The 12829-nt window shown below is 41.8% G+C and overlaps 1 protein-coding gene across 4 annotated transcripts in view; it reads right to left on the reverse strand.

Annotated features, from left to right (window-relative positions):
- The window catches only part of pax6b (paired box 6b), a 41745-nt gene extending 28933 nt beyond the window's left edge, over positions 1-12812 (reverse strand). For all 4 annotated transcript variants that reach the window (XM_051077740.1, XM_018667942.2, XM_018667945.2 and 1 more), the window contains exons 1-3: positions 12550-12812; positions 6781-6954; positions 4713-5287 (exon numbers count right to left, since the gene is read on the reverse strand). The gene's annotated coding sequence lies outside the window, so the exon portion shown is untranslated. The remainder of the gene's footprint in view (positions 1-4712; positions 5288-6780; positions 6955-12549) is intronic.
- Positions 12813-12829: the final 17 nt, after the last annotated feature.

Genomic DNA, 12829 nt, shown 5'->3' on the forward strand with positions numbered 1-12829 from the left:
AATGTGAGTTAGATGGAGATCCAGAGGCTCTGAAAGGTCATGAAAAAGCTCGTCGTTAAAATGTGACACAAGCTGACCTCTTCACTGCTTTTAAGAAAGCTCACTAGAGCTCACTAAAAGCTCACTAAAGCCTTCACAAACTCTGGAGGAAGGGGACAGGGGGGAAAGTGTACGAAATATCACGCAGACAGGGGGAAAGGAAAGCTGCGAAATTAGTGTTTGACAACATGTTTGCCACTTATTCCGGAGACACTTTGTTATACCTTGTACATGTAGATTATTGAGGAGTTCTCGGAGAAAAATAAAGATAATTTTCGGGTCAGTGCCTCACTATTGATCTTATTCACTCCATCCTTTATGGGCTGGTTATTCAGCAGCACCCCGCTGAGGATACACACTACATTTCAGCCTATACAGTGTTAAGCCTACATACTGGCTACAAAAAGGCCTCTGTACCAGACCACGAAACGTTTCTAAATCTAATCACAAGCGAACCGTAATTAGACAAGTAATTACCGGCGTAATTAACAGCCTCTTTCTGCTCGCAGTGCTTTGATACGGACGAGCAGCGAGCTCTGCGCTTTATGGCACACAGGCAGCAGCAGCAGTAGCAGCAGCGGCAGCGGCCGCGGATAAAGTCTTTATTATTATTGCTGGAAACCCATCTGGTTATAGTCTTGCCCAAGACCTCCTCCCCCCTAATCAAGGTTTTAATTAAAGACGGTTGAGGGCCATGGAGAACATGAAGGCCAGTAATTAAGACTAACATTGGACCCTAACAGATGCAACCCTCCTCCTGCGTTGGTGCAAAAAAAGGAAGGGGGGTGGGGTGGGGGGTTTCACAAATCAAGACGCGCACAGTAGTTTATGCATACGTGTGATATTCAGTAAATAATGATAGTTAAACTATGATTGGCGGCTACATCACAACACAGAATATAAACAAGAACCAGTCAGCTGCGCAAAAACTATTCTGTTCTTCTGTAACTTGCACCAGGTTTAAACACTATCAAACATATATTTATGTCAGATTATAAACTCTGCTCCCTCCAGTAGGTACAGGCAGGTTAGACGAGTTTATAATTTCCACTGTACAATACAGAGTTTAACCCCTCATTTGAGATCAGAGGGACATTCCCATTTACGCGGCGGTCCGGGAGTTTGTTTTCATATTTCTTTGACATGTATTGATTTGAGGACAGCTGTAGGGTTTTGTCGCAGGAGAGAGCCCCCCGGTCACCCTGCATTAGTGTGATGCCTGCGCACTAGCCCGACATCCGAGGGTCCAAACAAGAACGCGGGTGGGGGCAGTGTGGGGGGGGGGGCTCGACATTATCACTATACACGCACAACAGTGCGGTTCAAACCGCGCGTAAAAGTTGCATCACTTATTATTTCTCGTTCCACTCAGAGGCAGCCGCGTTTGGATATTAAATTAGATTTCAAATTAATTAAAAGATACTTTTTTTTGTCAACGGATATTGATCGTTAATCCAAGCTGGCGCGTTATAAAAATGAAACCAGAAATGAGAAAAACCTCATGGATGTTTCGAGGTAGAATACAGGTTTGATATTGAAACTGATATTTAGCGTGTATGTCGTGCGTAAAAGTGCACCTGGAATATCATCAGTGGAACCTCTAGCTGCTCCTGACAATCCTGTTTACAAAAACCAATCACACGGACCACGTCATACAAAATACATTAAAACTGTGGCGAGTGTGGTTATGAATTCTCCTTCCTTCCTTCAGTCAGTCCCCACTTATCCCCTTTCTCTCTTGCGCACGCACGCGCGCGCTCTCACACACTAAGAGACTTCCTCCATAAGTTGCACGGTGAAAGTTAAGATTTGCCCCCACCCTCTCTTCAGATGGGCAAGCAGATGGGCAGACGTTTAGCCAAAAAAGCCCCCGCAAAGTTCCCTGCCTGCTCAGCCACCACTGGAGAGGGCCCTATACAAGGTGGTTGCACTTTGGCTTCTCGACCTCGCCACATCTCCTTGAACAAATGGCAGACCTGAAAACGAGTCAAGATCCAGACCTGAGAGAGGAAGCGTCGTAGACGACAGAGGGAGAGTGTTTGACATGTGAACAAAAAGAACTCCAAGACTCCAAGACTCGGTTCGTCCCCACACCTTTCTCCCACAAGCACGCATGCAAGTACACCAGCTCCCCGAGACAAAAATAACAGTCCTTATACACCTGATGCAGAGACATAGAGTAGGAGCTGCGTAACTCTTAATCTACTGTAACAACTGAGATATCACTTTGACAAAGAGCGATCGAATATATAGTTATACTGCGATGTTTTGTGACAGGGTTGCACTATTTTATATGGGACTGCCATATAAGTAACTGCTGAAAGAATTCACTTAAATCACACACATGGCTGATACGGTGACCTGTGCGTACTCGGTGGGCCGGACAGGCCTTCAATTAACAAGTAATTATAGACGAAACAGAGTCTGCGCCAGTTCTGCAGACCTTCACAATAAAAGCACAAACAAGTTCGAGCCAAGTATATCTCAAGTTCTTAAAACAGACCACAACCACACTGTTACTAAACCATCTTTCAGATGATAAGAGACAGTAGAAAACTTGGCCTGTGTGTGCTGCAGCAGTTCTAAGTCCCACTGCCGGCCACGCTACTCCATCATCGCCACTTGTGGAGCTTTTCTGCCCCCTAGCGCCGAAACACAGACCCATCAGTGATGATGTTTTATATCGACACACGCTGCTGGGTTGATGTGCACTCTGCTGAACAAAAGTGACTTGGCACTGTTTGTTTTCAGGTGAAGTGGACATTTTGCTGGATGATTATTTTGACTATTTGAGCCTTGTAGCTATGGTTTTAGTTCTGCTATAAATCATGTTATAGAATTAAAAGAAAACATTTGTAATTTCATTTTTTTAATGTTTGGATGAGGGTCAGGAGGGGGCACAGATTGTGAGGATGTAGTTTTATTGCTGATCTATATTTACTGTCACGTAGAGTCACAACGTTTAGTGAAATTAACTCTGAACACAGTTATTTCACTGCTGATTCAGCTTTCTGATTTTTTTTTTTTAATTCTTATCAAAGATGGTTCTCCCACCATAAATCAAAATGAGCAAGGTGTGAGAACAAATGTAACTTTACAAGTGCTATCACAGCTCATTAGATGATGTGTTCTCTGTGTTAGGCAATGGAGCTGTTAAATGAAAATATTTTTATGGGATTATGCAAACATTAACATCACAGTGGCTGCTGACATATATCGATGTTTTTACAGTCATTGTCACACATTGTTCATTGACGCAGTTAATGTACGTATGTAGTTCAGTGGTATGTCAATAGGTATGACCTCTCATATCACCTAGCTTATGCTGGGAGACTACAGCTATCCATCGACTTATTAAGGTTCTAATATTGATATAAATGGCACAGCATGAGGCCTTAAATACAGGATAACATCTGACACATTATCTGATACAATAAAAATGACAGACATGTTTAAGAGTAAACAATCTCTATCTACTACAATCCAGACCCGTGTGTGTCAGACTATAACTATTTTAAAACGTTTTTGTGTCAGGTTAAGTCCCATTAGCCATGCACATGAATCATAATTTTCATGATCCCAGAGATAACAAAGTCATTTTCGAGAGCATTAATATATAATTAGTGTAAATAATTAATAACTATTAGTCTTTAAAAATGAATATGAATACACACAAAGGTTGCCAGTTTGAGTTTTGGGGGCCAAATCCAGGGCCAAAGCAAAACCTACAAAATATTTTAGAGCCTAATTTTTAACTAAGTGTAAGTTCCTTACACAGGCCGCTGAGTTTCAGTCAGTGGTGCGATGGAGAATAACAACACCGGACTAATCTAGATTTTACCTGTCTTACAAAACCGGGTCAAATTTTCAAAATCTAAATGAAGGCTAAAGCTGATATAAGGCATTATATTTAGATTACAAATGAACGTTTCTGTGAACATGTGACTGAGTTTCCCTTCATGCACTCCATTTTGCCTTATGAACACTGACCACAGCTCTAACTAACACACCTTTTCTCTTTACATCACTGATTACAGGGGAGCCGTTCTCTAAAGCTTTCTGGTCCAGGTACACAAGAAGGAAACTGGCAATTACCCTTAATATCACAGTAATGTTAAAAGAATGAGACTTAATTTTCCAACTGGTTGCATGGAGAGAAATGTCAAAGGTATTGGATTGAGACCGTTGTTTTAATCATTAAGGGAAGCACGGTGAAGGTTGATGAAGAGGTATTAAGGTTTTGCTGCTCCTGCATAATTTAGACTATTGATCAGGTGGGACTGGAGCTCATGTGGCCAATATATGGGCTCCTATGGAATTGCCTAGACATTGGAATATACAGTAAACTATAATATACTGTTGTTCCTAATATCTGCATAATTTAATGCTTGATTATTGATATTTAAGTAGGTGAAACAACCCTGTAGCATCTACAATAGACGCACATAAATTCCCCTCAGTGTCCCACAGTATTTTGTCTTGTAATGGAAATGTGTTTCCCTCAGAGGATCTCTGTCTCTCCCTCTCTCCCTCTCTTTCTCTCTCTATGCATGGAGGGAGGCTGGCATTTACTTGACAATTTCTGCCTTTAAGTGCAGGCTTTAAGTGCAGTGTTTTTATCTACACCTAAGATAGCTACGGACCAGGACAATTTAACAGGCAATTTAACTGACCGTGTGTTAGTGAAGCTGTCTGAGTCCCACTCTCTGCCAGAGCGCCATGGCATGATGGATGTAGGCAGTCTGGGCTAGGTGAAGAGACACACAGGCGCACACACAGACAGACACACACACAAACACACACACACAATGCCAGTGAATACACAGATATACAGAGATACACACACACACATACCACCCTGCCATATTTTCCCAATACAAACGCATATGGGCCCATCCACAGCCAACCCCCTTCCATTAAGTCAACATCTTGTGCTGGCGGTTGGAACAGTGCGGGGCTGGAGTCAGGTCGTCCAAAACCGTCAGTAAGAGGAGGCAGAGGCGTTTGTCATCCTCCTCTCTGGGCACCATCCTCCTGGAAGAGAGAAAGGGGGGACAGAGGGTGGTGGAGCTACGTAGCATCTGGCTCTGGTAGCTCCAGCTGCAGGGAGAGAAGGGGACAGGAGCCACGCCGCAGCCCAGGGGGAGACACTCTTTCTGCAGCCAAAAAACACTCCACCACCCTATCTCCTGGATAGAGGAGTGGAGAAGCAAGTCGGTGAAGAGTGATTGTGGGTGTTGTTGATAACCTAAAGAGAAGAAAAACAAGCTGTAGTACAGACAAAGCACTGATATTCAGTTTCTTGGTTTCCTCTGTTACAGTGTTTCAATTATCATGCCAATTGCTCGTAGATCTGATATTGATCTCTTGATGCAGTGCTCTGAGAAGAATTAGGGTCATTAGACCACGGAGACAAACCTATTTACATCACATAGTATTAAGATCTCTGTGGCAGCACTACCAAAAGAGTCCTCCTGCCACAGAAAAACCCTGCAGCAAACAGCACAAAGGCTGGAAGTGGCACGTGCACACACTTGTGCACAGTTTCCCTCAAACATGCCACAGTGCAGGGAAGGTGTAAAGAAAGTATTGTAATGCCAACTGACTAGAATGTTGGACCAGAGGAAAATGTCACCCAAATGATGACCCATAAATCACAGGCCACAGTCACGCAGCCAAGGCCTAGAGACAGAGTCTTTAGCATCCGGCATCAGCACACAAAATGACATTTAGCCAGTGGCGGACATTTAGCACCAGACCCCGTCGCCTCTGAGGGCGCTTTGTCACAGATCTATGGATGATTCAGAGCCTGGGGACGGCATTTAGTATTAGCACTTAATGTCCCAGTGTGTTCTGGGGGGTTTGTTCTCAGGCGATATAGTTACGCTGATTTAAGGGAGGAGATCGAATTAGATGTTCAGAGGGAGGGGATGAGAAGTCCTCAGAGGAGCAACACATGCATTGCTCTCTTATTGTGAAGTATGACCTTTATGGAGGGAAGATCTAGGGGCTGAGGAGCCCCTCTTCCCAATCGGAGATATCCTCCAGAAATAATTAACCCCATTCTCCCATTAGGCCTGTGGGATTTGCATTTTAGATTGGGAGAGGTCCTGCAGGAGCCCCCATGCACTGTTTGTCTGATCTCTACCAGGTGTGTTCACTTCCTGTTATAAGTTGCTATTCAAAGTGTTCTGGGTGATTTTTATGCCTTTATTAGAGATCTTAGGAACAGATAAATGACAATGAGGGGGGAGAGATGGGGAATGGTCTGTAGCAAAGATCCCCGGCTTGACACAAACAAAGGGTGTTTTGGTTCAAGGCCAGTACCTTAGCCCCTAAGCAGCTTCTTGTTAAAATCCCAGACCCCACAGCTGTTTTTTTGAGTGTCACTGCATTGTTAAATCTTTGGCTTTACTGCCACTCATGATTTTGTATGCCTTATTCACTGCCTTGGATGGCTGTGTGACTTATTTTAAATGTTCTAAGCCACAACTACTAACATATGAGGCAAAGAGGAAGAGCAAATAAGCACTGAACAGTAAGAAAAAATATACGTATAGGTGCTGCTATGGTTAGCCAGACAAGCTAACAAAATTAGCAGCACAGATCACAAGCATGTGTTTGATGTCACTAACAATGTGTCAGGGGGGCTGCCACATGTTATTGTTCTGATTGCCTATAGATACCAGTCTGTATAATGTGGTAAATGTCAAATTCCCAAAAGAGGAAACAAAAATGTACCATTTTTCCCCCTAAAATTGGACCACTGATGTCAATCATCTGGATGGCTACAGAGAGCCGGAGGGTGCCAGCTCACACAACAAGCACCGGTCCCCACAGTCTCATGATGACAGTCCCCAGACGGTCTACTCTAACAGCTCCAGCTAATCTTCTTTTCATGGTCTTCATTACGACCTGTCAGGACATAAATTGACAGTAAATTGCCATGTTTATTAACACAGCACTAAAACAGCATCCTTAACTGTTCTGCCCCCTTGTGAAAATGTTAACGTTTAACAGTGACCAAGTGGATCAATTAAGCAGTGGCATAAAATGATGCTGTGCCCAAACAAATCCCTTCTAGCACAAACCCCCACACCCACACACACACACACACACACACACAGGGCGTCACATTCACAATTCCACCTTAATATGCCTCCTCAAACATTATGTCCTCTGTTGATGACCCCCTTTGAAGACCTATTCAGACAGACACTTGCTCGCCACATATTTGCAGCTCGAGTAACGATGGGAAGGGCCATGCTTCACAGAGCACTGCATCAACAAAGTCTTGAGTCTGAGACTTGCTGCGGCCTTTGCCATATAACACAGTAATTACTAGATCAAATCTGTTCAAATTGAGGCAACGCTGTTCTGTGATCCCTCCTATACTAATCAGCACGCTGAGGTATGGCTGTGCGACTATAAATTGCTGACTTAATTAAAACCAGGACCTCTCTGTCATCTAATTACAGGGAGAAAAGGTTATTGCTTCAATGCAATTTTCCAAATATGATTCCTTCACAGTTATTAAAGGCTCAGGCGTCGTTTATTGTTTCAGATTTTTCAATATGGAAATGGCCCCGGTGACAGACGTAATGACTCGGGGAAAACGCTTCATCTCGATAGTGGCCTGGCACGGCCATTTGTCTAAGATAAGTGGAGCGGACAGGAACGGGGAAATGTCATGGGAGGCATCCCATGATTGCCTCCACTTTACAGTTGTCATTAAACAGAGCAAAGGTTTCTTTTCTCCTATGTGGCAGCAATGAGAAGTTTATTAATCTATCCAGAATAGTAGGGGCGGTGAGTTATTATAACTATGAAAATTCACCAGGGAGAGGGAAACTGTGGAGAGTAATTGTGTGATGAGAGACTCCATATTCCCTGTTATTGTTCAGGCAAATCAATATCCCACACCAGCCCCCACACCATCCCCAAAACCTGAAGGAAAACCGTGGTAGAAAAGGTGCCAAAAACAATCATATTAATTAAGAAAAGCACAGGGAAATCCCAAGAACACATTGCAACCACCAACGATTTGTTAAAACACGGAAGAAGGCAAAATAGGAGCAAATGAACTTTGTGGGAAATATATAAAGGAAGTAATAAATTAAGAGATATGTTGTTGCAAAGGTCAGTCGTAAATTCCCTCTCATACAAACAGATGATCCTGACAGGCCTTATCTTTATCTTTCACTCAACAGTTCCTGAGATACATTTTAGGCAATTTTAAACGTTTTCTCAACAATTATCACAATATCAAATAATCAATTAATGTGAAGTCAAGTAATTTCCCATTTAATAAAACTACAGAAAATAGTGGTAAATTCCCATCATATTTCACCATGTTGTTTTATTGAACTGATGCTCCAAAACCATCAGTTATTCTGCTTACAATCATACTATGTGATTAAGAAAAGCACCAAATCCTCACATTTGAGAAGCTGAAACTAACATGCATTTGATTTGCTTGGACTAAAATGATGAATCGATTATCAAAAGCACCAATTTATTTTCCACCAATCGATTAATCAGTTAAACAACTAATTGTTGCAGCTGTGCTCGGCTTTAAATATCATTCAGCAAATGGGACTTGTCTGGCTACGAGCACATTTCATTACAGATGAAACTTTTTTTCATCATGATCCTCATTTTTGGCACAGTGCTTAGTTTGTGTGTGTTCCATCAATTATCAACATTTAAATTATCATATATGTTAGATTTTTTTTTCTTTCTTTGTTCTTCATGGCTCAAAGTTGTAATGAGGGGAGGCTCAATTCAAACAAGAAGATGAACCTACTAACCCCTGAGCTGCAGCTGACAGACAGAGCAAACTTTACTCTTAAATTTACCTCATATGGTCAGATGCCTGAGCAACAAATTCAGCTTTGACAGCAAAGCAGCAAAAACAGGGTCACATTTGTTCAAAAGCTTTAAAAAGAGACTGGATTTTTAAAAAAATGTTTTACTATTGAATGAAATGTGTAGGATCTGCATCAGGTGCAGACACCAATTTAAAAAAGAAACATCGCATATTCGTGACTGTCAAATTCACTTCCAATTAGCAGTGTATGGTCTCATTGATTTACAACAACTTTAAATATTCATGTTCAGATGAATTGTTTAAGCTTAAAAAAACATAAATAAGATAAATCCAGTCTGAGGCTGGGAGCATGGGGCAGGAAGAGGCCACAGCAGAACTGGATATCCTGGACACTAATGCTCTGTGTCTCCCACCATAGGGTTTTCTTAATTACATTAACCAAATGCCTTCTGCAGTGTGTGTAATCTCATGGTTAACTGAACACCCCTGTAGCTGCAGCCCCCTCCCCTTCCTATTCCTCAGTGAAATATTCATGTTGAAAGCCACTATTTCCATCTACTTCCTCTCTCCAGCATGTTAATGCCTGCAATTGTTCAGCCGTGCTGCCATTGTTTAAGATTAATCCTAACTTCTCAGTAACCTTCAACACACAGGCTATACTGCAAAGAACTGACACTACTGTCCCATCTTAAAACAGTAAAATGGTGGAAATCTTACCGGGTGAGATTAGCACCACATCTGAAGTTTAAATATCTATATTATACGTGACAGAAAATAGAATTTTTGCTTGCAGTTCAAGGTTGTGAGGTGTAGGTCTCTTATCAATGTGATTTCTTCATTTCTAATACAACCCTGATTTTATAAGTTCACACTGATTTATACTTTTAAATTTCAGAGATGTCGCTCACTGGAAAAACACATTTGTATTTCTTCATGTCTGTACAACACACTGATTCAAATTGACCAGGCAGGACTAATTTAAATATATTAACTATTCATTAATTGAATAAAGAGGCTAGTTGGCCCCAGGGTCTCTTTATAATCATAAACTGGGGTGTACTATTTATGCAAAACAGCCAAGTGCCATGTGCTGGCTTATTATGCTAATGATGAATGGCAAAATACATGTTTCTCCTACCCACGGAGGAGGATTAGGCATGGCAGTGTCAGCAAGTTGTTTCCAGGGTACGCGTCTGCTCCTCCATATTACAGCACGTTGAGATGCATCCGAGTAATGTGATTCTTCTAGTCTTCGTCATGTAAATATGTTTGCAGCCCCTCCCCATCCTCCCCAACTCTTTCTCTGTCATTTTCAAAACATTATATTGCAAGCAAGAACTTAACAAGCACCTTCACACTTTCACACTAACTTTTCTGTTGTGCTTTTTAAGTTCCTATGTTGGTGAAAAGTTGACATTTACTGTAGCAAACACAAACTACAGCAAGTATTGCTGGCTTGTGTTTGCTTGGGTTTATAATACCAACTACAGATCCTGCTGCCTAGACACCGATTCAGTTACAACTGAGGATATCTGCTGATAACTTGTACAATCGGAAACCAGTGCTCTCTTTTCCCCAAATTTCAAAATTCTCACAGCATAAGAATATATTGAAATCCTTTTTTCTAAGGAATTGGGAGCCTAGGGGTTGCTGTGGCTAAAAACAGATGTGTGACTAAAAACAGCCAGTGGCTGTGACTGATACCAGGAGCACTGGCTCAAAAGAAATTGTTCCTTTAAGTGCTGTGATAACAGGAATCAGAATAAGTTAACTTTACACATTTAAAAAAACAAGTAACTGCTGCAATTATAAAAAGGGGTTCTTATTTGGTTAGATAGGGACTGTGGAATCTTTATCATCCTTCCAATAAGATTTTTTTTTCTTGATATTATGTCATCCTTGACATTTAGGGGAACAGTCTGAAAATTACTGAGGCAGGAAGAGGGGCTGAATTTTATATTCTATTTTATTATTTTATTTATTTATCTATAGACCCAGCATTGTTAGGCAAATATTTTCCTTGGGCCCTCCCCTGACTGAGAAATACTGTAATACCCACCCCCCACTGTCTCACTGTTTATGGCAAACCTAACTAAATAGTAAATATCCCAACTACTCTCTATTTTTGAATAAAGAACTGCTAAATATATGGAGTGTTACTGTCACTAAATGAATGAACAGGCACCAGCTCACCTCCCAAATTACAAATAATTAAATTTGATTAGACTGTGTTGTATCCTGTTATGCATATCCATCATAATCAAACCAAGCACATTATACACAAGTACACACTCTTTTACACAAAGCTGAGGTTGTTTTTACATGTGCGGTGATTTGAACAGTTATTACCATTGTACCTAAATGAGCAAAACAGGCAGAATTGTCTGGACATGGACTGTAACTTTTCTCCCTTAGAAAACACTCTAGGAAAGTCTAAAATCTGTTGGCCCCATTCTGGACTGCCTCATCGACTACATGGAAGACAGTGTCGGAGAGTCCTATAGAAAAGCTTGAGAAAGAGGATGTGTGCTGCTCTTTTCTGGAGGTGGGGGCAGTTAATCGGCTTTGCAAGCCAACAAACTGCTCTTTATCCTTAAAGTTTCTTTCGAAACTGAAAAATACTGTTTAAAAACAACACATTTGCCACAGCACAAATCCCACATTTGCAAAACTTTTTTGAAGTTGGTCACCATTGATAGTTACCATTAACCATAAATTAGCTAGCTAACACATATTAGCTAACATTAAGGCTTGCTCGAGCACACCTCTGCCCGTTCAGCTACCAGTTAAAGGTTAACCCTTCCCAGTTCTATGTGAAAAAACAACAGCGGAGAGAAACAGTTTGGAGAGTTCTAGGTGAGCTCCTGAAGGTTGTTGCTGTAGGTGCAGTTATGCCACAGGCTTCAGAGCAGATGGTGGGTCAGGAAGAGTATGAAGATTATATGGAAATCACACTCCCCTCTGCCCCAAAACAATGACTGAAAACCACTGTCACTGAAAATAAAGTGGAAAAAATAAATGAAACACTAAAATATGGGATAAGGAAAAGTTTGTACACCCTCCCTCTGCTCCACCAGAAAGTGCAGACTACCATTCCTTTAAACAGAGAAAAAGCATAACCCTTCCCCTTTTCTGACTCTCTCTCCCTTCTAATAATTTTCCAACAGTCCCTAAACAAAAAACACAACATGCTGGCAGCTTCTGTGGAACCACCTGACCAAGTCAGCGAGTCTCTAAAACTCTAAAGCCTGAGTAGCTATCATCCATAATCAAAAATAATCACTCTCACAGTCTCAGACAGTGGAGTGATGAAACAGCTTTTGTTCAGTAACCAAACATAATCTCTTCTCTGATGGTGCAATGTGCTGCCTGCAGATTCAGAGCCTTGATTCCAAGAAAATAGTAGGCTATATTATCAACATAGATATGTGCTCACAATTCACTTCATTTTGTTCACACACACACACACACAAACAAACTGACTATGTCCACAGCCCTGAGTCTAACACAGCAAGGGGTTTTCAGAGTTTCCTGTTTTTAGGGTCCCAGTTTTCAACACTTTGTTGGAATACAGACTGTAGTGAAGACAAGACTCTACAGGGTTGCATATTTGTGGGTGACAGTGCATAATTACAGCAACGGGGGGCTGAAGCCTAGTTATATCTGACACATGTACATACCTGCACGCTCCACACATTTACACGCAGCCACACGAGCCCGTGTTCGCACGAGTGGGAACATGATCATGCTACTGGAGCAGCTTTACAGAGCCGTGTAATTTCGCACAACCCGTGTTTTTGTACTCCTCGCTTGGGTTTCACACTGACCCATGCTGTCTCCACAGTGAGTTCGAGTTTGCGCGTCAGCTTGCAACGTGGCGCCTGAATCTCTCTCACGTTATCCAACGTCCTGTGGACCAATGACAGGGATCCTGTCATCGGACGAGGCTGGGCCATGCCT

This window comes from Lates calcarifer, linkage group LG2 (genome assembly GCF_001640805.2).
Source record: "Lates calcarifer isolate ASB-BC8 linkage group LG2, TLL_Latcal_v3, whole genome shotgun sequence".
NCBI classification, from domain to species: domain Eukaryota; kingdom Metazoa; phylum Chordata; class Actinopteri; family Centropomidae; genus Lates; species Lates calcarifer.